The following is a 25,734-nucleotide window of genomic DNA, read 5'->3' on the forward strand; positions in this document are numbered from 1 at the left end:
CGTGGGACATGGCATCCCGTGCAAGGCTTGACTCAGCACTTCAGAGCGGGCTGACCCTTCAGCCACGCTCTACCACCCCACCAAAGTGGGACCTTGCACCAGGCTGAATGCAGCGTCAGCCCAAACAGGGGGAAGGCCAAGGCAAGAGGGGTGCTAGGCAGAAGCTGGCTGTTTGTGCCACTGTGAACCTACGGTCCCTTAAGCTTTTGAAAGCTGAATTGCCCTCCCTTGGGGGTAAGAGGTTGCAAAGTCTCTACTGCAGCACCGCCTCGTGTTACCAGGGCGCTAACTCTGCTACGCCCTTGCTTGCAGCCTAGGGGCACAGTTGAGACCAGTGCAAAATGTTGTTCTGCTTTGCAACTGCAAACCCTTAGCAGACTGTTTAAGACCAGGTTTCTAAATAAACGTGCCTGGATGACAGAGGGGTTGCATCCCATCTATGCTTTAAAGTTTGTTGTGTTTAGACACAGCTTCAAGCTATAGGTTTTCATGCAAATACGACTTCATCCTTCATACAACTCCCCTCTCAATTTCAAGAAAGATACAGACAGTCGTACGATGGTTCCCCTTCTCGTGCTCCCCTGTGACAAGCAGTAAATTACAAGCTCTGGCCTTCCAGGTATCACCACTGGCATCTGAACTGGCACCCACTGAGACTGAAGCAGCTGCTCGTCTTCGGTGCTGTTTCAGGCTCTTTGTAAACTCAGGCTAACAGTAATTACTGTCACACCAATATCAACCCTAACTGCCCAGAACCCCAAACTCAGATGTCAGTTTCCCTACATAACCTATCCCAAATGCTTCACTGAAGTCCTTGCAGCAGCCAACCTGCACAGAAAAGATCCTTGTAGCATGAGGTAACACGGCAAGCCAAGCAGGGAAAGCTCCCGCTGAAACCCTGGTATCAGAAAGGCTGGAAAATAAGGGCCGTGACAACAGAGGAGAGACCAGAGGATGAAGATCTGTTTGCAGCAGAGGGGGTGCCCCTGCGCCTGCCCCCCTCACCTGCCGGTTCGCAGGAGTCTTTGAAATGAGTCACTTGGCTTCATGTTCATGTGGCGCTGGGCCATTTGCCTTGGTCTTCTGCCCCTTTCCTCCTCACAAGAGTCATCTTAAAAGTATTTGTGGAATAGCTTCTGTGCACAACAAAACATCTAACAGGGCTGGGCTGAATTTTAAAGGACTTCATTTCAGTAATGCAATAACTCGCTGTCCTGTCGTATTCCATAGTAATCAATGAGCATTAATTCAGTCTCCACCGAGCATCAGTAATGAATTTCACAAACCTCACAGACTGAGCTGGCATTGCCTGAAAACAGTGTACTGCTACAGTGAATAGAGCAAGAGGACAACACAGAATAAGCTCTGCTATGTTTTTATGTGCTTCTTACTTCCTTCTTCCTTTACAATAAACTATTAATAAGCCTGTAGGACGCACAAATGGAAGTATTTCTGTCTGTTGTTTATCTGCCAGTCAGTGCCACAGTGGTTCCCAATTCAGCAGAGGCCATCAGACCATAACGCAAGAACACACGGGAACGTGGGCTGGCACGAGAACACCCACGCTGTACAACTGGAGCCATAAAACAGAAACGTGCAAATCAGAAGCAGCAAGAGTAACAAATTGGAAATGTTACCCAGCAGAAAAAATTAGCAGTTCATTTATAACACAAGTGCCAATAAACCAAGAGGCACACCAGCTATTTCTTTTCTGACAGTCTGAGCACGTGGCACATTCCCAAATGACTGCGAGACAGTAGGAAACTGCTCATTTTCCAAGAAAGCGCTACGTGGCATTTCAGCCACTAACAACTCACATGGCCCGATTACTTAGGGCTTAGCCACAATTTTACTCCTTTCAATCAGGAGTGACTTCACTGAAGTCAGACTTACTCCAGGGAAGAACAGATTCAAAGCAAGAGAATTATACAAACCAACTCCCCATCAGGAAGACCCGCATCCCAGTTCACTGGGTTACCCACAGTCCCTGTGGATCGTGCAGCATCAGGGATGTAGGGGTTGTTCAAAGGCAGCACTCCTGAGCCTTCCACAACTAACACAGATACTCTGCAGGCAAGCAACTGCAAGCCCAGCGCAGGTGGCTTTACAGAACCATTTCCCAAAGCCTGCCTCTTGGCCAAGGGCTTTGCAAGGTGCTCTGCACATCCTGACCATGCTACTGATGCATTTCTAGCTGAGCGGGACTTTGCTGACTCACACTCCATCAAGTATGACTTCCAGGGACAACCGATACAGGGAAACCGACCACGGAGCGCGGGGCAGCGACACGCGCAGACACAAATGCCACAGCTGACATTTCAACATCCTTGGAGAGAAGCACCGACACCTCAAGTCTCTGTCCAGCAACCTCAGGCAGCGCCAGATTGGACCTGGCAACCTCACACACAGTAACACTGCTCAATTCCTTGGTTCATTTATTATCAACAAATGTCAAAGGACCATTACCCTCCGATACACAAGCTCTGTTAATTGGTAGATCTTCCACAACATTGTCTGGTCTCTTTGTTTTACCAGGTGTTATTGACTCTGACAGGGTGGACGAAATCAAAATCATGGCACGGACTCCATTTCCACCTTGTACGATACCTCAGGGTAGTCAAATAGTGCAATTGATTCTGATTCCAGCAAGGGTAAACTCTCTTATCACTGACCATCCTCCGCAGAGGAGAGGAGGTTTTGGATCCACAGGGTTACCTCACATTTTGTGGGTACAATCCATTTCTCCACAGCAACCTATGTATCAGTGTACCCTTATTTACAATGACCAACAAATAGCACTGAATGGGATCATTGACACTGGAGCTGATGTCACAGTAATTTCTCAAGCCAAATGGCCTCCGCAATGGCCACTGACTAATGTCTCTCAGACACTGGCTGGGATAGGGGGGACCGGTAACAGTCGTCAGAGTTTGGAACTAATTCGAATTCAAGGACCAGAGGGACATGTGGCTTCTGTTAAACCTTTTGTGCTGCCTGTCCCTATGGTTTTGTGGGGATGTGATATATTGTCACAATGGGGAATGTCCATCCGTACACATTTTTAGATGGGGCCATTGAAGTGCGCAATACCCTAAAAATAACCTGGAAAACTGATGTTCCTATTTGGGTGGATCAATGGCCCCTTCCTTTGGAAAAACTTCGCGCACTTCAAAACTTAGTCTCAGAACAACTGTCCCAAGGACACATTGTACCTTCTACTAGCCCATGGAATTCACCTGTTTTTGTTATTAAAAAACAAACTGGCAAGTGGCGCTTGCTCCATGATCTCAGAAAAATTAATGATGCTATGGAAGATATGGGAGCCCTCCAACCCGGGCTCCCGTCCCCAACTATGATCCCTCGACATTGGCATCTAACTGTCCTAGATCTTAAAGATTGTTTTTTCAGTATCCCGTTACATCCAGATGATGCCCCGAAATTTGCCTTGTCAATTCCAAGCATCACCATGCAAGCTCCGTTGCAGGGATATCAGTGGGTTGGACTGCCACAAGGTATGAAAAATAGCCCTACAATGTGTCAATGGTACGTTGCAAAAATACTCAGTCCTGTCCGAAATGCTATGCCTACTGTGTTATTGTATCATGATATGGATGACCTTTTAGTGGCAGCACAACATCACGAAGTCATGGAGAAAGCTGTAGCCCTTGTCACAGATGCCGTGAATTCGGCAGGTCTCTCTATAGCACCAGAAAAGGTCCAGAAGTTTCCCCCTTGGAAATATCTGGGCTGGCGAATAAGGAAAAGGTGACAAAAGGAACTAGTTGTTAGACCATGTCCAGATATTTTCAGCATCATATTGTCTTCTGAATGTGGTGCCGTTTGCTCTATACCTGTCACTATGGCTATCACCAAGCGTTATTAGAAGCGAGTCAGGGACTGCACATGTGCTAGTGCAGATCCACCTTCACCATTCCAAAGGAAACAATTCCATAATGACAGATTAGTGAGAAAGCAGGAATAAAGGCATTTTTATTTTTTATAGATATATCTGTTTTCAGAAAGGAATTCAGTTTATTAATAAAACTATTTTTGTTGAAGTTTAGCAGCAGATCGATAAAATTAGCTGGAGGGTTACTTACTTTCAAGTAGATCCGGTGTTCCACTCCCCTCCTGGCAGAAAAGAAAAGTACCTTCAGGTTTTCAAGGCACAGACTGTGTATTTCTTGTGGTATGAACTAATTTCTTTTAACATTCAGCTGTGCAACTCACCAGTTCCAAGAACTGCGTGTTATAGTTTGCATTCTGAACAAAGCTAAGTACCTTCCCTTCCAGGGCTCTTTTGTCTTCTAAATGCATCCTCCTTGGTTGTATTTCATCTTACTGTGTTCTCACTGCTTCTCTATAAATGAACATATTAATTCTTGATTTTCTAGGTTTCTTGCTCCATTTGCCAAAGCAGCATTTTCCTTCTCTCAGGAGCTGCAGATGCAGATTACCACTGTGCCAGCTTCTTCCTGTCTGGAGTGGTTTGGCAAAAGGAATTAGTTCAGGAAAGTTCATAAACGTCTATTTTCTTTTCACTTCTACTACACTTCACAGCTGTCTCACTGTGCTCTTGTCACTTTTCTTTCGAGTATACTTATGAAAACCCATCACAGCAGCTGAGGTCTGCAGGGTTGGAAAGCTGACCTTCCAACACAAGGGGCAGAAATACGGGAGGCAATCTTTCTCCCATCAAATAACAGTTCCTCCACAACTCTTTTACTGTTTGGGATATCCCTGAGAAAATGCAAAACCTCAATTTTGGCTTGTTGCAGCATTCACAATGATGGAGAAAAAGCTGTCAGGATTCACTTGTCAGCAGCTTAGGCAGTTGTGGAACTTGAGGTCCATTTGAAAATGCTTCAGTTATTTGTATGCAGTAGACCTAGATGCAAGGGCATTAAAATCTGGCATGAAAGCCTATATGAGCAGGATATGCTCTAGTCTGAAAGAAGACAGGTTTGGATTGAGATAAAATGAAACACAGACAACTAGAAAGAAGTACAAGTGCAATACTGCTGGTTGACTTCACGTTTAAAAACATGGCCCATCAGTGCAGAGAAAAACTAGTCTGTAGCATCCAATTAGAGCTGCTGCATTTTTCTAAGCTGTCCGGCTTACTCTGCATCCAGGAAGAACAGGTCACAGAAATAGTATATTCCCTTTTTTATGTATCACTTGAGAAAAGGAAAAAAAAAACAAACAACAAAACACGCAAAACCCCAAAACTGTTGCTATAGAGATATCATCTATAGAGATAAAGAAGGCCTAAAATGAAGCAAGAATTCATAGAATCACCTTTCTAAATCTTCAGCTGCTCAGTCTTGAAAATATGGGGGAAGAAAACTGAAATGCATGTGAGTTAGCATGCGGTTGCATAAAGCTATCCATGAGATCAACTAGGACTCTAGGAATTTCCAAAGAAGTTGATCCCACCACATCTGCTTTCTCCCTACCTGTGAGAAAGGACATCGTGAAAATCAACCTTCAGACAGATAAGATTCCTTCCCCCTTTGAGTACTGCATCGTCACAGAGAGCCCAGCACCCCCAGAACAGCAAGAGAGATGAAGGAACCGGCACTTACTGCCACAGAGCATTTCCAGTCGGTTTGATACTGCAGGTCAGCTACAAGCAACAGGATCCAACTCATGTTCAAAGAGCTCTCCAGCTCTACGTCTTATTGAACAATGGAAGTGGTGCACTCTGGAAACTCTAATTTAGAAGTCCCACTATATATGCTGGTAAAAGCAGATAGATAGATAGATAGATAGATAGATAGATAGATAGATAGATAGATAGATAGATACACACACACACTGATTATTCAGACATAATCTGGGGTTTGCCTCACACCTCCTGCAATGAAGCCACTGATACTTACCTATCGTCACACATACAGGGCATTGCAAACCATCCATGAAACAACTCATCAGCAACTAGTAGACTCTGTATTAAAACTGTAGTAGTATTAATATTTGATGTCTTCACAGCAGTAAAGATTTATTTATTTTTTAAAAAGCAGAAAAGTCTAAGAAAGCCATTATTTGTCACGGGATGATCCAAAGGCTGTTAATCTCCTGTCTACACCTTAAAGAAAGAAAAGAGGAGAAAAATCTAATTTAAACAAGTGTTATTAGGGAAAAAAAATTCAGACTGATGTTACATTAAATTATTTGGGAGGCTGAGGTATCCAGCCATGGTCTTCAGTATAAAAGAAAATCATAGGGTCTATCAACTAGAGAAGCGGTGCTCTGAGCCTATGTGCTGGCATGCTTACAGTTTTTTTAATGTCTGGCAGGATGTTTTACAAACTAAACTCAGCAAGGTGACGATTCCACCACAAGGTGCTTCAGATGGTTTTGCTAATAATTTTGATCAGCTGAAATGGAGAAAAACATAACTTCATTTATTTGGCTTTTCCAGAACCTGTCAAGTCTGAGCAGAACCATTCATTTCTCCCTTCTGCATCTCCCCCACCTTCTTCCAGAAAAGACGCACTTCAATTTTATTTTTTTTCTACAAGTATTCTGCATAATCAGCCTTTGTTCCCAAAACAAATTTTGGTCATTCTTTGTTCTCTTCCTTTGCTAGAAGGAAGTGCCATTTCTTGAGAATGTTCACTGGAGGCTGGTACTGCTACTGCTGCAAACATGGAAGTGCTAACCACCATCTATTGGCTTTTCTTTTAAGAGCCTTTTAACCAACTTTGTTAATGGACTGAATGCAATTTAGGTATGGAACTTGGCTAAAATGTAGCTTCAATTGGCTATTAAAATTTAAGAGCCAACTAAGACAGCTAATTACAAAAAAAGCTCCAGTGATAATCTTAAGCAGAATTAGTAATAGCAAATGACAGGCTGTCTAGTCTTATTCCCAAAGGGAAAGAAACTCTTAACTAAGAAGTCAACCAGACAACGTGCAGAAAACCTAATTGCATTACTCTTATTATGGCATCCCAAATCTGGCAGCTCACTAGGATAAAACAGTGAGTAAAGTCTGTCAAACTACTCAGGAAAGCAACTGACCCTTCTTAATGCTAGCTGTAACAGACATCGGGAATTACGTTAATATTTTATATTAACTTATTCCTGTAAAAATTAGCAAAGAAGCACCATCTAAAAATTATCTTATACCCATCCTGAATTTGATTCTCTCGCCAGATATTTTAGATTAAGGAAAAAAAAAATAGAAACAATGTCTGCAAAGCGTTCAAGCACTAAAAGAAGCATTCTGTGCTTCATTATCAATAGCCTCATGACACAATCAGCTGAAGTGCCGACTAGTTCTCCTGTGAAGATTTATCATGTATAGTGGCCACTTTGAAACATAGGTAGCGGAGTCTTTAACATTCCCTACTCAAGAGTCTCCCTGCTGTGCTGTAGATGTCAGTTGTCACGACGGAGTTATTGTTATTATTGGTTAGTTGCCTAAATACCAAGTCCGCCCCTAGTTTCTCTTCTGTAGTTTTCTGTTCCCACCTGCAACATTCTTTTCCCACCGAAATCTTCCTGTTATTGTGTAACAAGAACAGCCAAAGACAGTGTATTTTGCTTTACTTCAGATAAGCTGAGAGTGATGTGCATTTTTGTCCAGCCAGCTGGACTATGGCTATGTGACCCTTTTCAGCTAGCCAGTTATCCACAATTCCCCCGTTTTTATTTTGGGCGACATAGGCTTGGTTGACCATTTTCAATAACAGTGTTTTAACACAGGAAAATACACAGCCAACTTATAAAATCTCAGTTCAGAAGGATAATTCCAGAAATACTTGAAAAATAAAGTTAGCTTGAAGCTTTAATTTAGATGCTCTTTCTGTTCCAGTGATATAAAAAGTTTAAAAAATTCAAAGGTAATTTTAAAGTTCTGAACATGGACTAATGCAAGCTCAAAACCCAAAAAGAAACCAAACTGGTGTTTGACTAGGAATATTTGCAAATATTTTAGTGGAAAATCCCTGACCATTAACAATTTTCTGTCCAAATAACAACTGCCCTTATGCAACCAACCAGTCCATACATTTTCTGAAGAATACCTCATTGATATCAAAGAATTAACAAAGGGAAAAAATTAGTTCTAAGCTATATACATTCATAAGTGGATTTTTCAACAGTTACATACAGATTTACACACTAAGCCATAATGGCTTGTAGGTGATACACACAAGAAGAGTACCTTGCTTATCTGTCTGAATGTCTATGCTAAATTTGACAACTATGCCACAAGCCAAGCCTACATGGGTGCTGTATGTTATGCACGTTGCTTAACAAACAGAAGTATAATAGACAAATTCCCAAGATCTAGTCCCCAACCTAATTATATTATTTTGTAGCCAATTAAGGAAAATAACACAAATGTGCATATCTACGTGTGCACACACCTTTTAGTTCAGAACCAATCCGTGATAAAAGGCCTTAGCCTTATGGCATCATCAAATCTTAACGAGTACAGTAATTAAAAATGCAGTCTTACTGTAAGTGCGATTTATGCTGACATTCCCTCAAATGCTACACGTGAGTATTTCTCACTTAACTGCCTCAAGTTAAAATAGTAGTATTTGTTAATATGTATTAAAAAATCATTAATTCTCTACAATAGCAGTTGACTTCCATAACACTATGGAAGCAAAAGAGGCTTAAGACGGGTTTTCTGAATACTAACAATTTATTTTAGACTGTCTAAACTCAGGTCTTGAAAGATTTCACTCTGCCAGACATAGAAACACTGTTGCACTCCAGTTGTGATATCCCTTTTCCCAAGTTGTCACATGCACATCTCGCTCAAGCAACATTATTGTTAAAGTTTCTCTCTGCTACATAAAAGCATATTGCACTTGTAGATATAAAAGCCAGCACCCTTACTTAGCTTATTACCTTATTACCTTGTAACTCTTAGTATACCTTGTATCTCTGATTCCATCACTTCAAAAATTCACCAGTAGCAGATAAAACCACAGCATCAGACTAAACTACACCTTAACTGCTGATTCAAATAAAGGCATTCTCTTCAGATATGCCTAATGCTTACAAATAATTTTGGCTGGCTTTGATCAAAAAACTATTATTACAATAATGATCAAAAATAATAATCCCGTTTGCAAAATGCCTTTAAGCCAGCCTCCTAGTCCCAACCAATTTCCACATTCAGAATACAGCATAAATACAGAATACAGAATAAATTATCTCCATCAAGGCAAAAAGGCTTAATTTTAAACACAGAGATGTTTGCTAGTTCAAGGCAGAAACCCATTTCTTGTAGAGGACATCTGAAGCACTTTTTTTTTTTTGGGGGGGGTGGGTTTGTAATCAATTCCGTATTTTTCCTTGAGAAGCTTAAGCTGTTCCTCTTGTTTCAGGAGTGTTTCCAACTCTGATTTGTCGAATAGGTCCGTATTTCCCAAACATATCGTACATTTCCTCCGCTGTGATTTTATACGGCAGGTTCCGAATATAGAGGATCCGATTGACCTCTGGGGGCAGCCAGATGTTAGCTCGCTTGGCCGCTTGCATCGCCATGGTGCCGATCGGAGGGGGGGGGGGGGGGCGGGGGGGGGTGCCGCCTTGGAGAGAAACCGCAACCGGGAAGGGGCCTGCCGGGCTGTGCGCCGCCGCTCGCCGCTGCCGCGGGGGTCCCGGATGCTATCCCATACGCTAATAACCCGGGTAATTCCTTTTTACAATCTATGTCCTGCATGCTCCGCTTTTCTAAAAAGCATATGAGTACGTTACTTGTCTCTCCATACCTTCGTCAGCGCTGTTGCAGCCTTTGCGAGACTTCGGCGATGTGTGGCCGGCGGGACCCTCTGTAGGTGCTCCCGGGCGCGGGGACTGTGCCCTTCTGCCTCCTGCGCTGCTTTCAGGACCGGTACCCGAATCTCCGTTGAACCGTGGCTCGCAGGTTCAGCCCTCTCTAGGGTCCCTGTTTGGGCGCCATTTGTCGCGACGGAGGGAAGACACAGTCACTCAATATGAGTGATCAGCAGACTTCGTTTATTGTCCCTTACAGTCACCTTTTATGCCTTGTTATAATTAGCTCATACATATTACAAAAGTTAAGCTCATTATTGGTTAGTTGCCTAAATACCAAGTCCACCCCTAGTTTCTCTTCTGTAGTTTTCTGTTCCCACCTGCAACATTCTTTTCCCACCGAAATCTTCCTGTTATTGTGTAACAAGAACAGCCAAAGACAGTGTATTTTGCTTTACTTCAGATAAGCTGAGAGCGATGTGCATTTTTGTCCAGCCAGCTGGACTATGGCTATGAGACCCTTTTCAGCTAGCCAGTTATCCACAGTCAGTCCGGTGTTTTCATGGCTGTGCGCACAGGTTGGAAACAGCAGGAGAGCTTGGGAGTATGACTGCAATACCAGTAAGGACACTTCTCTTCACGGCACTGCTCAAGTGGCTCTGGGAATGCAGGACCCTGCTGTTCTCTAATATTTACACACACCTGCAGTCACCAAGAGCCGTAAATGCAGTCTAAAGGCAGCTTGCTTCTTTTGTGTTGGGGGCTTTACTTTCAAACAGGGATGGCAACAAAATCCTACTGTTTCCCTATCCCTGTTCTGCAAAACAACACACACGTGTGCAAGCACATACAGTATGCGGTATGTACAGTAGCACTGCAGGGATTGTCACAGCCTTCCACTTCGCTTATCCTGACCATCCCACGCTTTAAAACATCATTGCAGGTCACAGTGAGCCAAAGGCGTTCTTGCTTGCCACGACTGTAGCTTTGCAGTCTCTTGTGAGCAAAGGCAAGCCCTGAAACAACATTCACCTAGGATGGAAAGCACCCTTTTTCTTCGCAGAACACTTGTCAGTACAAACTTTTTCCAGGACTTTTTTGGGGTGGGAAGAGGCAGGGGTGGCTTACGAAATCTGCACCTCAGAACATTCTTTTCAAATATATGGAAATGTCTGTGTTTCCTGCATTTGGCTTTGGCAGTCTCAAAAGAAAACACACTCCTTGTAAACTTCAAAATAAAGACAGAAAGTTTACTGGTAAATAAGTTACTAAAACAACTGAAATGTCAAACAACTAAAGTACAAAAGAATGACATTAACTTTGAGTATGCAAGACAGCAAGAGAATACAATATGCTTTCCTGACAACAGTTCTTCGGAATAGTGTAACATACTTTTTGAACAAAATAATTAAATGAAGTCATTAAAATGATAGTTTGGTTTGAGGAGTTTTAAATATGAGAGAGGCTTTAGCAGTCCTGTTTTGCATCTGAAATGAAAAGCATGCTATGCTTAAAGTCACCAGCCACACTTTGCTGATTGAGTCTGTATAGCAGTCAGAGTAGAAATGAACTTTTAAATATGTTATTCCAGTTTTATTTCAAAACAATGGATTCCCTTGTTTTCAAAACATTACCTCGGCATTCATTCAACATTTTATGCTACAACATATTTATTTCAGTAGCGATTCAAACATAAAATCAAGCAAGCATAGCACTGGGCATCCACACAAATACACCACCCACTGGCTCATATGCATTCGTTTTGGTTTGCCGCACTTCATAAAGCAGTGTCCCTGATAAGAATAATGTTCATGCCCTAACATTTTTTTTTTTTTTTTTGCAGTATCTAAATGTAAAGTAGTGGTATTTCACACCAAAATTAAACACTGCATTTTTTTACTTACAACTCTGAAAACAAGACTCAAAGCCAGGCAAGGAAGTACTTTTAAGAAAGGTTTTGGAAGGTTACATGCTTCTCAACTATGCAAAAAAGGTAAACCATTATTTTGTTATGAGAAGCACATGCAAGTCAAGCTTTCACTTGAACTAGACACTTTACAAAATTATTAATAATTACAACTTTTCCCTAACATAAAAAGAAAACCTGAGGGGGCAGTTGAGAATGGACCTTGGATTTTGGTTTGTTCTTTTCTTTTCCCTGGGCTCTATGTCTGAAATGCTGGTCTCCTCCTTTCCAGAGAAAATCTGAATAATTAGAAAAGTGACACAAACACAAATACTATGAAAAAAATAACTAACATTCGCTACCTGTTCTCCAAATAATTGTTTAAACTTATTTTGTAACAAACTGGAATGCAAGGACGTGATTTTTGTCTTACGCTCTCTTTTTTTAATTCAAACACTTGAAAAATATTTAAAAGGTGTCTCTACCATTTCAGACTTCCTCTTGGTGTACATCTAAGTGTCCCTCAATAGGACTTACTCAAAATTAGAAGAAATCAGATGCAACACCACTGTTCTTTATAAAGTACCCACAACAAAAGTAAATAAAGCTTGATTTCTACATTAGAAAGCAGAAAAAAGCACTTCAGTTTGCCTTTAAGATATGGATTTGTGTGTATAAAGAAAACACATCCTCACTTCAAAGTTGGCAAAACTTTGCATTCGTATTGAAGTATTCGTAAATTATGCAAATATTTTAATAAAAAATCTAATTAATAAACATCTATTTTAATAAAACATCTATTCTTCAAAACAGGTACAAACAACATTAATGTTTTCAGGATTCATCACTTTAAAAGGAAAGAAATAGATTCCAGTGCTACGGTAACCAAAAAAAAAAGACAACCCAAAGGTAAGCCAAAGAGCAGCTTAATTTGTTCTTCCATCTATAATTTACTTCTGGACTCCCCTTCTGGATGCTGTGCCTTTCTTGGCTTTTGGTGAGGTCATCTTCCGCCTTCTGGTAGCTACTGCATCAGCAATTCAAACAACAACAACAAAAAAAGACAAGACTTTCCAAAAAATAACAGAAACAGATCAGAAGAAAATACGTATAGTCTTAAAGAGGACAGATCGACTCAAATCATGCATTTAGTTTTGACGGGGGGGGGGGCAGGTGGACACATGATAGGGACTCAGGAGAATTTACCACAACTTCTGGGCACAACATTTTTTCCTGAAGAACATGTTGTACAATTCAGCTTCTCAAAGGGTAGCATTGCATACCTTGGAGCCAACTTGATAGCTCAGGTCCACTAAAGGATGAAGAATCAGCTCCTCTTCAAAACCTAAACCCCTCCTTCCTCCCCATGCACCAACTTTTAGTTCCGCATTAAGCCGTTTTTGGTGCTCTTTAGCCCTTGTGCTAAGCTGATCCAGCTCCACAATCTGGCAAAGAACTTTTCTTTTGTCTAATAGTTTAGCGAGCTGCAGCATCTTAGAGCATTCGGAATGAAGCTTATACAAGGGGAGGTGGAAGGCACACCGGCAGAAAAGAGGAAGATTTTTGTTTGGCACTGTTGAGCTGTTAAATCAGCTCAGCTATCAGTGCAACTTCACCTACACATTTCAAGCTACTATTTGGCAATATTTTATTAACAAGTGTAACAAACAGTGCCATCTAAGTAAGATTCCTAACAAACTCGGCAGGCAGGTTGTTCAAAAAGACCATACTCAAATGCAGCAATAAAAAACTCCCTGCAGTTTGATTCTTTCCTGCCCACTAACAGGGAAAAGGGGGAAAACCCCAACAAAACACCACAGCTCATTTCTGTAAATCACATTCAACTGTAGTACCTTGAGAAAAAAATATTACTTACCATAAAAATTGCTGCCATTTTCACAAATGCAGTAACAGTAATATGTTTTTCATCTCTTAGCCACAGTATTATTTGGTTTACATTTTTTTTTTATCCTGACTTCTCCCTTGAAGTCAGTATGCCTAACTATTTAAGTTCTTGCTTGTAAAGCTATATGTAACTCTACAGTTCCTGTTAACCTTTTAAGCTGGATTACTGACAAAGAAAAAAAGATAAAATGGAGTTTCATGGAAGTCTGTAAGAAAGAAGCTGCTTGCGTAAGACAACAGCCTTTGAGCCCCCTCCCCACAAACGTTTCGTGTGGGAGAAATGCCAGCTCTATTCCTGAAAACAGGAGAAGTCTTGTGTGGGCAGCACCGAATGAGGACACAAAGCTATTACAAGGAAAGGAGAGAGTTTGTATAAAGCAGCTTAAACTGAATTAGGTTGAAACAGCAATTTAAATGCGGAAGAACTCTATAGGCAAAACCAAACCAGATGGTGTCACTGCACAGCTTGCTTTGAGACTGGAACAAAGTTCAGCAGAGGCATAGAGTCTCACAGGCTCTAGAGGAATTACTAGACAAGTTGACCGTGATATCTGTGTAAACATTATTATAAAGCAACTTTAGAAAAGAAGCCCAGCAGTACCATGTATAGTTTTGGGCTCTATCCTTCAAGAAAGTTCTGAGAAAAATGGAGGTAGGGGAAATACCAGGAGTGGTGATCATGGTTTCTAGCTTTAGGAAAAGATAGATAAATTTGATCTAACCAGTTTATCTGAAGAAAGGAAAAAATTGGAGAGAGATGTGATGTGCAAATGTGTACCACACGTGCAAAAGTTTGCTGCATAAAGCGAGAGCAATTTTCATGTCCACAGTGGATAGGACAACTAATAAGCTTAAGGGAAATTTGTATTAGCTACTAAAGCTATCAAAAGAAGATACTCAGCCTTATGAAATCCTTTTTAGTAGTAAGGACAGTAAAGTATTACAAGTGGTGTTGACCGGGGCTGTTTTAAAACCTTAATCATAGAGGTTTTAACAGAAAATATTGGCACCCGTGTAGAGAGATAAGCCTGTCCTTAGGCTGGTGTATAGAGCAGGTGACCTCTTGTCGTCCCTTCTCCTCCTGTTCTCCAAATCTACATACACTGTTCTAGAAACACACATAAGTGTTATAAGTAAAAGAAATAAAACTGTACTTGAACCAAAAAATGAGAGTTTTTATGAAATGACAGAAGTTCCTTTGGTAAAAATAAGCAGACACAGGAGTCCCCAAGTTTCCCACTCAGCTGCCTGTTTTGATGGAAATGAAGACAGTGAGAGATTCTGAGCAAGAAAATGCAGCTAATGAGCAGATGAAATCAGGTATGATTTAGGTGATAATGGTGACTTCTAGGTTACATCACAGGCTAGCATATTTGAAAACATACATTTTTAGTCATACTGATTTTTAGACTCTAGGCAAACATCAGTAAGTGAAAAATCTCTATTGCAGGCGTGCTGGAGGTTAGCAGCTGCATCACTTGCATATGCTGAATTTACACCTGACAGAGACTGAGTACATGCCAGTCTCTGTGTAATGGCTGAAGAGTTCCAGGAATTCTAGTTAATACAAGCTCTTGAACTGATCATCATTAAAAAGCACACCTAATACCTTTCACCCTCAAAAGAAGCATATGCATCCAAGTACATTGATCACACACCACCAGGTTTCCTTTCTTTAAAAAAAATAACCTAATGTGTGTTTACACATGTGTATAATCTGACGCATACACTCTGCTGTATGTTTATCTCTTTAAGAAATAAAGGTCAACAGACTGGGAGTGTTGGACCAGGCGCTGAAGAATTCTCAAGTGGTTTCTGGAAGAGATGTTCTCTAGACTCCACATAGATGGAGATAGATCATCATTTCTGTATAGATACCCAGTGTGCTACAGCAGGACACCTACGACAGAACCGACGTTTCTTTAATGCTGGTAACTTCATGCCACGTACACTGAACTGCCACAGTTAAGCTGAGAAGCGATGAAGTAGGAATGAGAGGATCGCTATGACCTAACACAACTCTCCCTAGTCAACTAGATATGATCTTACATATGTCACTAGATCAGATAAATTAATCCAAGAATATGTTTTGTTCATAGTGTAAGTAACTAGTTGTGGACTTGTAACCTCCAGAGGAGACAAATTTAGGACACTGTTCTTCAAAATTCCTCCATTGACCACAGCGTCACTTTTTACTTGCAAAATGTGTTTCAGTCATATTTCAGTTGTCTCTGATGGTACCAAATAACCAAGTCATGTTGCTGGATGGCTCCATAAGAGACTCTTTTCCTTCAACAGCCCCTTAAAAGGGTTCTACAATCATCAAACTGAAAAGGGAAAGCAAGAGAATAGAGCCCATACAACTGCTATTTACATATGGAAGGAGTAAGGAAATGAGTAGCATTGGAAGCTGAAAGACTACACTCAGCGTCCAGCTGCAGACATCAAATGGGAACAGAAGCCAGGCTGTGCAGCATTTGAGGAGAGTTAAGCATCACACTAGTCTACCATTCCCAAACCAGTTTGGGCAGTTTGAATACGGTACCAAGGAAGAGCTACTTTTCTTTTAAGATAAAATAAGGCAGAGTATGTAGTCCTCTGACAAACCCTTTCCCAGCTTGGCCAGGGAACACTGCACAGCTGATAAACCTTGTAGTATAACACTTCCTAACCAAGAAACCTTCAGTACTTTAAAGGCTGTTGAAGGAACTGCAAGGGCAACACACAGTAGTTTTGCTTATTTGGCATTCTCTCAGCAGTTCTTTTCCTCTAAAAAAAAACCCCAGAAGTATGATTCAGAAAAAAAGAACAGAGAGACCAGAAGAATGCAAATATGGATGGGAACTCCAGGAAATATGATTGCGGGGTGGGGATGAGAGAGGGAAAAGTAAGTTTGAAGAGTTATGGGATGGGATTTGGCTTTCGGTGCTCTGTTCCTTCAAGCCCTCTGTTTCCTGCAACAAATGAAGCTGACATGTTTCAGTATTATCATATGGAAAAAGATCAGGACACAAGAACATATTGTTTGATGACTTTATGCCTGTGTATTTCCTAAAGATAACATCGAATCCATGAGTGCTGTTTTAAAAATTTTAATATAGAATTGTTCCAGATAAAACTGACTTACTTCCATTTGTAAAAATTGCTTTACTGAAGACATTCCAAAACACAATTGTACGTACACATATAAATCAGCAGTTCCACACAGCATGCGTTTAAAATATCCCTCTTCACCTCCACAAAGCAATCTGAAGGAGGAACAAAAGTTTAATTCAAATATATTACTTGCAATCTTGGAAAAGGTTAGTACCCTGTAAAAATCTGAGTCACTGCAGTACAATTTTTCTTTCTTTACTGTAGAAAAATTTCACTTGCAAATTTTATATCCGAGTTTGAATTGCAACACTTGTTCAGCGTACTGCAACACATCTTCAGGTTACATACAAACAACAAAAAAGCAGACATCACATTCATGCTTAAATGATTTAGTTCTACATGTAAAGTCATTATACAAAACCTTAAACCATGAAAAAAATTCCTCAGAAGGTTTTTTGTTTTGTTTCTTTTGTTTTAACACTTTTTTATTAGCAGCAAACACAAGACAATCCTGTGAAGTGTAACAAGGAACTTAAATGTATTTACATTTTAAATGTGTTTAAATGCTAGAAGCATTCTGAAGACATTGTATAGAAAGAAACTTAAAATACAAAGGAAGACAAAGTACAAAACTGTTCTAGAGACAGGAGTAAACAGGAACACTCTCATACTTTACACCTTGGACATTAATGTTGCCCCTTTATTATGAGTGGCACACGTTCAAGGTGCTTTTCAGCGAATGTGCCACTTGCAAATTGTCATGGAAAACCATTATTCAGGAAGAACCACAAAGATACATTTGTTCTGTACCTAATTTACTTTAACCTTCCTACCCACAATACTTCAGGAGCTTTATACTTTAAAAGCACTTTCTACCACCCCTCTTCTACTTTAAGTAGCTTTTGAAGATCCTCAAACAATTTTGGGGCGGGCCATAAAAAGACAGATCACTTCATATCATGTTTGAATATACTTAATGAAAAATACAGAAGCAAGTTTGTCGATATTTCTGAGAACTAAGCACAACATTTCTCTGCTTTAAAACCTAAATCTTGCTGTTAATTTCTAGATACAACATAGCAGCACATGCTTTTAATTTTAACTTCTAAAACCATATCTGGTAACTCTCATACTAGAACACTGAACCTGCAGCGTTCCTGAGGCAGGGAAGGGAAGGCTAAGAATGGCACAGAAAGGGACAGAACTTTAGGTGACTAGTCAGAGAAACAGATACGCTGTTGTAAAACTGCTATCCACTTACTCCTGGAGCGTGTTACTAATAATAGTATCAACTCCTTCACAAGAAGGAAAAGATGAATAACAGACAATTAGAACTACTGTACAGCTACAGGTTTTGTTGGAAATGTCTGTATTAGGGTATAAAATTAAGAGGTAAAAAAATACTACCTATAATGTGAGCATTGGTGTGGAGTAGAAAGACAAGTAACAAGCGGCGCCATAAACAAGCTCAGAAAACCCGTATGATTTGCCTTCTCCTAAAGCTTGATGATAAGGCCAATAATTCTTTAAATATAAAAATGAGCCTAAGTGTAGATTTAATCCAACCTTAAGGAATAAATCTTGCTTGAATAAAGAAGCCATGCAATGTAAATAAACAAAGCTAAGTGCCTGTTAGTTGAGTAATACTAATAAACATCCCTTTTGGAATGCCTTCTAACCAGCCCATCAGTATAACCGTTTTTACATTGGAGCTTTTTACACAGTTTTTATTTAGACTGCAAGAGTAACCACAGACCCCAGTTAAGGCCTTACCATGCTAGATGCTATTCAGCAATGCAGACATGCACAATTCCTACCCTGAGAAGCACTGACTATTAAAAAAAAAAGTCCTTTAAAGAAATACGGTACTTTCGTTGTCATGATTACTTTAGTATTTCTCTATACTGCAAAATTGTTTTAAAAAAATGCACAACAGAAAATAAAAAAGGCTGGTATTAAAAAAATCCTATTCTAAAAAAATTCTGTATTTAAAAATTCCCATTAAACTCTTCCAGCATTTATGCCATTTTCACCAAAGCTCCCTACACTAGCTTCCTATTCCATGCAAACTGATTAAAAATAAGCATATGAGTCTTATTAATATTACACAGTACAACCCTGCAGAAGCGTTGCTGGGTATGTACAGTGTATATCAAAATCTGGTATTCTGCTTTAATAGTATCTATCATCACTTATAAGCCTGTATTATTTTTACTATTATACATGAAGGCAGCTGATACAGAAAATAGGGCTGTGACAGCATGAAAAAAACTTCATTTAAATAAGAATAATTTCTTCTGATAGCATTTTTCCTGGTGGACAAACAGTGACTAATATAATACTTCAACATCATCCATATTACCTTTAAAAGATACCTCTTAAAATTCCACCTTTCAGGAAAGAATATGGGTTCCAGTTATCACGGGGGGGGGGGGGGGGGGGGGGGGAAGAGGAAACTGATAACATGCTAATTTAAACAAAAACCAGTATCAGAATTCCACAAAATGTTGTGCATCTTATTTTGGAAGTACAACAGAGCTTGTTTCTTGAGAGCTTTCTAGAATTCTGTGTCTAGAGAGTCTAACACTCTTGCTCAACAGCTCCAGAAACACTGATGGCCAACAGGACTGAAGAAGATGGCCTTCAGGGGACGCATCTGTGCGGCCACCCTTAGGCTGAGAGCAACCGGGGGAGCAGAAGGAAGAAGCAAGAATTCCCAGCTGCCTGTCCTTTCTTTTCTCAGTGCCATTCTTCCTCGCTCCTCCACCAAGCCTGGGGGCTCCCCAGCCTCAGCAGTAGCAGGTTTCATCACTGGCAGAGTCCCTGGAGCCACTGAGCACCCTGGTGTACTCCAAGTGCTGCACAGCTGAGTAGGGTCTGTTTGGGACAATTGACCTTTTGACTGGGTTAGACAAACTGCACGGTCAGATGCGGTTCGTACTGAGCAGCTGAGCAGCAAGAGGCTGCGTGGCCGGCTCTTCTCGCCAGCGCTGGCAAGTCCGATAACTAAATAACTACCCTTCAAGTTCTGCAATTAATAGGTATCCAGAACTTATCCGTTTCACTGGACAGTAAATTTCAGGCTATTTTTTTAGTCACAGAACTAATTACATAACAGAGGAACAAGTCGATGGTAACAGAAACTAGCCAGATTTGGAAACGGAGTTTTAAATATTTCTATAATAGTCATTTTCAAATTATCAAAAGCATCAGAATCATAAGAGTATGAAACAGTTGCATTTCCCTTCAACAAAGATTTATGAATCATGTAATAAGTGGTAAAGTTTTTAATTCCAAATCTGGAGAGAACCAAATGAGTAAGTGCATGTATCACTTTTCACCTGAAGTAATTTGATATACTTCCCCCACCTTGGTATTCATTCAATTGGGTAGTATAAAAAGGTGAAATTAGAACCATTTCACCTGCAATTCTATTGAACTGGCAAGAGGAGGTTTAAATTTAAGGTTATGTCCCCCACTCCCTTTAAGCACTGGATGCTGAAAATAGATATATAACCTCCCAAATACCTTTGCTTAGTCTGAAAAAACCTTAGCATTTACAAAAAGCTGACACCACCACTTGGATTGCAATTCCTCAAGTTCTTCTTCATCTCTATCCATGACAATTTCAATCTACCATCCCAGGAAAAGAGAAGTCTAATATATAATACATAATATAAAATGAAAGTACATTCTGCTCATGTGTATCAAATCACAACCCGAATATAGTCAGCCATATCTAGTAATTTGTTATAAAGTCTTAAATAAAATCAAAAATGCTAAAACTATGAACAAGCATCGGCCTCTTCTCAAATAATTCATTTTTCCTTGAAAGAAAGCATAATCTAATTAACACTTTTTCAGTCACTGGTAGACTAGAAAATTCATAATAAATGGAAGTCAACAATACAAAAGGCATTCAAGTAAAAAAAATTAATCACTGATTATAATGATCAGAATTCTATAATGTGAACAGCTGAAAATGACCAGAGCAGTGTCACCTCCTGGAACATTAGCTTAATTACTTGTACTTTGTACTATACTGTTTGAATAAATACATTAGCGTAAATCCATAACTCACCGATATTATTACTGTCTTTGAAATGCTACATCTTCCTGTATAATGCCATACTCCTTCACCAAACCTTTTTTAAACAAGTGGGTTTGTTTTGGGGTAGACTCCAGTGCTACTGCTTTACTATTTTTAGACTACTTGAACATGGACAACACCTGGTCTTGTACTTAATAGTCTGAATCAAAAACCTAACCCTAACCCCGGGTGGAGGGGGTGGGGGGTGCAGGGTGCAGTTCCTGCTAACACAGGTTTAATTACCTTAAAAGGTCCCCTTAAAATTAGAGGCTGTTGGCGTATGGTTCACTCCGCTTCTCTGAGAGCAACACTCACTACAAACAATCCTTTTTCCCAATTAGAGTACCGTTTCTCAGCATCCCTAAAGCTCCTGGAGTAAAATCTGATCGGGCGGGCAGGACCTTCTGGTCCTTTTTGCCAAAGATGAACGGACAATCCTGAGTGTGCAAACCCCCACTCAATCTGGACAGGTCAGTGGGGTGAACAGGACCCAAAGCCCGGTGGGTGTTTGCTTCAGACACCAAAAGCTGTAACGCTTCATCGTGGGCCGGAGCCCATTCCCAAGCTGCTCCTTTTCGCAGCAGGTCATATAAGAGTCGTGCAATTATTGCAAAGTCTGGGATGTGTCTTCTCCAGAAGAACAATAAGCGTGAGGCATGCTGCAGCTCCTTTTTATTTCTGGAATTTTTACCTGCTCTAGTGTTGAGAGGGTGTCCTGAGGAATACAGGCTGAACCTCCTCTCCACCATATCCCTCAAAATTTCACTTCCTTTGCAGCAGTTTGTATCTTTCCCTCTGGTACCTGGAGTCCCAGAGACTCTAAGTGCTGTACAATCTTTCCTTGTGTCACCTGTACTGGAATAATTTCATCCCCTCCTATCAAAACATCATCGATGTATTGATAAACTCTAACTCCCAGTTCTGGGAGAATTTGGGCTCATTCTCGTGCCGAAGCATGATGTGCTAAGGTGGGAGAATGTTTATATCCCTGAGGGAGGCGAGTGAAGCTGTACTGCTGTCCCTCCCATGTGAAAGCAAAACGATCACGGTCCTCCTCTTGCTGGGGACCCATGACAAACATCTCTTTCGCATCAGCTGTGGCCATCACCGCATGAGCCTGCTCCTGAACGAGTGAGATGCGCTCAGCTCCGTTAGGCACCGCTGCTGCCAAGGGACCAGTGTCTGCATTAAGTCGACGATCATCTACAGTCAGTCTCCACTTCCCATTTGATTTACCAACTGGCCACACTGGGGAATTGTATGGGGAGCGGGTGAATGTTAAAATGTCCTGGTGTTTAAGATCCTCAGTCACAGGAGCTATCCCCTCCGGGCCCCTAACGGCAAGGGACAGGCTGTCACATCAGTCATCCTGGAAGGGGGGAGCGTAGGTGCTGCTTGCAACAGGCGCACTTCTGCCCAGGACGTTTCAGCTAATTCTCTGATCTGAGGAGTGCCAAAGGACCATGCATTCCCCTGGGTATCATACCACTGCCTGCCCTTCAGCACATCTATGCCCAAAAGATTTGTTGGGAAAGGGCCTTTTGCAGCCTGGGTGTTACCTGGGTCTGCCTCCCCAGGCATCCATAATGTTACCAAGGCCACAGGGACCGACTGAGTTTTCCCTAAAGCATTTAGGACAATTGGGGTTTTAGGCAAAGTCAGAATTCCACATTGCTCTGCCTCACTCTGCGTCAGTGCAGTGATTTGTGCTCCTGTGTCAGTACTGGTTTTTTCTGTGTTCCAACGGCCACTGTAATCATTAAATCTCCTCTCAAATTTAAGGTGAGTTGCCTAATAAACATTCACCCTCCCTTCCCCCCCCACCTTCGGGGGATGGAGGATAGTTTCTTTACTTCATCAGCTTTTTCCCCGATGCCTATTGATGGTGGGGCACTAGGGGGTGGCTTGAAACTAACTTTGTGCCCTGACCATGTCTGTACAGATTTCTCCAGTCTCTGGGTCGGGAGCCCATCCATTAGATCCCAGTGAATACCTCTCTGGAGCCCCAGCTGCCACCAGTCCTGCCGGCTTAGGGGTCTCCCTCCCCCAGGATCAGTACATCGGACCGATTTAGAATTCTGACTTCCCTGAGCCTGTGCTAAGCGTCCCTCAGCTTTTCCCGCAGTTCTGCGGCTCTCGTTTCAGGTCTTTGCCAGGACCTACCAACGGGACCGTATTTTGTCCCAGAGTTAATTAGCTGTTGAGCAATTTCCCCTCACATAACTCTGCCTGATATGGGGGTATTTTGTATTTTCCCCTGTAGCTGGATCCCAGTGGGTTTTAAAGAATCAGGAAGTCCTGGAATTAGAGGAGTCATCCCTTCTGGGTCCACAGGCACCATCATGGGGGAGCCCTGGCGAGATTCAAGCCTCCTGCCATACATCATCTGCAGACAAGCTGCCTTTTGTACACTTCCTACCAGCTGATCCACCTCACCTGTTACGGCTAGGGGGTCTCCCCTTCCAGAGGGTTCACTCCCCCGGCCCAATACGCTGCCCTCTGCGTTAATGACCATGGGGCCTGATGGTTGCCAGCAGTTAAAAACACACCTGGGCCCCAGGATCCTTCTGCTTCCTTCTCTGACAACAAAATCCCATCCCCTCCTGACAAGGACACTTTCCAAACATGTTCTGTTTCAGATTCTTTTGGAGTCTTTGCAAAATCCTGCCTTAATTTTACTAACTCAGTTGCTGTAAACGGAGCCTCTTTAATAACCATTTGGGCACAATTTGGGCACAAGTGTCATTGTCTGTCTCATACAAACACTCAGTCTTAACCAGGGGATACATGTGAGGAGGGTTTTCTGCTGCCTCTTTTTCCCCCTGGGCCTGTATTTGTCTAATCCCTTTCTCTGTTAACTTCAACTCCACCTCCCCAAACGAGTCACTTTGTTTCCACAATTCTTCTCTTAACGTGTCTTTTAACAAAGCATTCTGGTTTCTCTCCTGCTCTAATAGCTGTTTGGTCTTTTCTAACTGCTCTGGCAGTGTTTTAACTGCCATTTTCAAGGAATCTACCATGGCATCATCTTGACACAATCTTTGGCTCCTATCTTCTATGGCTGCTGCAAACTTGCCCCTAAAACTGCACAAATTACGGATTTTTCCCTTGCCAGGCCTAACTTTAGCTTCCTTCTGCAATATCGTGATCCTATCCACTATACTCTGCGGTTGGAACCACTGATTTTTTGCCCATTCTCGCCCTCAGGCAGCTGGGCGAGCATGATAGGTGCCCAAAAGTCATCCAGTTTATAGAAATCTTCGCCCCGTACTTCAGTGGGGGAAACATCATGAACATCTGTAGAAGTGTGGGCACACGCTTCACCAAAGAGGGGTTATTTCATCCTGAGAGGGCCTCACTGTAAATTCTCTTACCACTTCCCACCCCTGCCGCCGCCCTTCACTCTCAGGAGGTCACACTTGTAAACTTCTGCAGAGACTCATCTCTTGTTCAATTCGATCGCTTTGTCCTTCGGCTGTTTTCCTCACAGGCAAACAGAACCGCGGATCCAGACTCCGCACTCACTTCGCACCAAGGCACGTCTCAGGCGCACACACACACACACACACACACACAGAGACACACACACAGACACAGACACAGACAGAGATACACAGACACAGACACACACACACACACACACACAGACACAGACACACAGAGATATACAGACACACACACAGACACACACACACACAGACACAGACACACACACACACACAGATACACAGACACACACACAGACACACACACACAGAGACACACACACACAGACACACACACAGAGATACACAGACACACACAGACACACACACACAGATACACACAGACACACAGAGACACGGACACACACACACGCGTGCGCACACACACACACACAGACAGACACAGAGTCAAGAGCCAAGGAACTTTATTTGCCTAACAATAAATCTGCAAATGCAAAGGGAGAGAGCGCGAGAGCTAAAGTGAGAGAAAGGAAGGAAAGAAATAAGGGAAGAAAAAGAAAGAGTTCAAGGCAATAGCCACCACCCCGGAGTGCAGCGTCCCAACGGTCTGATTCGTTCCCCAGTCCGGTGGGGGAACGTTCTGTCCCATGTTAGCTGGTTCCATTTTTTATGGAGTTGCTACAAGCTGTTCTGCTACACCACACCTTCCACCCGGCAATGGTGTACGTGCCCAACACTCCTCAGGGGCCTCTGGGCACCCTGACCCCCTGACCCCAAGTCTGGGCACGTGCACAGGGGTTTGGTTGGGTTGTGCAGGATCAGCCTCCCCCGTTGCTCCATGGCGTCCGTCGGTTTCCTCCTTTAACAATGTATAGACCGATCTCTGCGGTGGCAGCGGTGTTACCCTCCTGCCTTAAATCCCTTCTGTGCCGGTGGTGTTATCTTCCTGCCTTAACAATGTACAGATCGTTCCCCGTGGGGATGGCATGAGTCTCCTGCCATAGCAATGCTGAGACAACACATCTGCTGTGGCGATGGTGGGTCTCAGCAGCACAGTCTCTTACACCCAGTCAGAAGGGGTATCTTGAAATTTAATCTACGGCCCAATATGCTTTTAAAAATTATGACATTAAATTATAGTCTTGTGAATTTACAGTAACTTTTAATCCATAGTGGATAGCTAGATCCCTGTATGTATGTGGTGGAAAGAAAGCACTCAGGAAGAGTATTTGATGCATTATTGAATTATAACCACCCTGAAACTATTTTCATTGAATCAAACCTGTAGTGCAGTCCAGCTAAAAAATAGGTCATCCCTGAAAGTTAATATTTTTTATGTCATTAATTTACTTTGATTCATTTCAATAAAGCAGGAAAAATAAATGGGATTGAAACCAGAATGTGGACATAGAGTGATGGCCTTGTATTAGTGATACTAAAACAGAAAGCTAGAGGATGTCAGTCCCCGGAGGAGGAAGAGCCTAGGGTGGAAGCTCAGCAGGTGTGAAGGCTGCGGATGTATCTTGACTCCAGGTGAACCCACA

The 25,734-nt window shown here is 41.9% G+C and overlaps 1 protein-coding gene across 1 annotated transcript in view; it reads left to right on the forward strand.

The window, feature by feature from the left end:
* The first annotated feature begins 9,760 nt into the window (after positions 1 to 9,760).
* Positions 9,761 to 25,734, forward strand: part of LOC308057406 (ribosome-binding protein 1-like) — a 33,003-nt gene continuing 17,029 nt past the window's right edge. The window contains exon 1 of the mRNA XM_080411520.1: positions 9,761 to 10,292. The gene's annotated coding sequence lies outside the window, so the exon portion shown is untranslated. The remainder of the gene's footprint in view (positions 10,293 to 25,734) is intronic.

Source organism: Falco punctatus (genome assembly GCF_963210335.1).
Source record: "Falco punctatus genome assembly, contig: scaffold_88, whole genome shotgun sequence".
NCBI lineage: Eukaryota > Metazoa > Chordata > Aves > Falconiformes > Falconidae > Falco > Falco punctatus.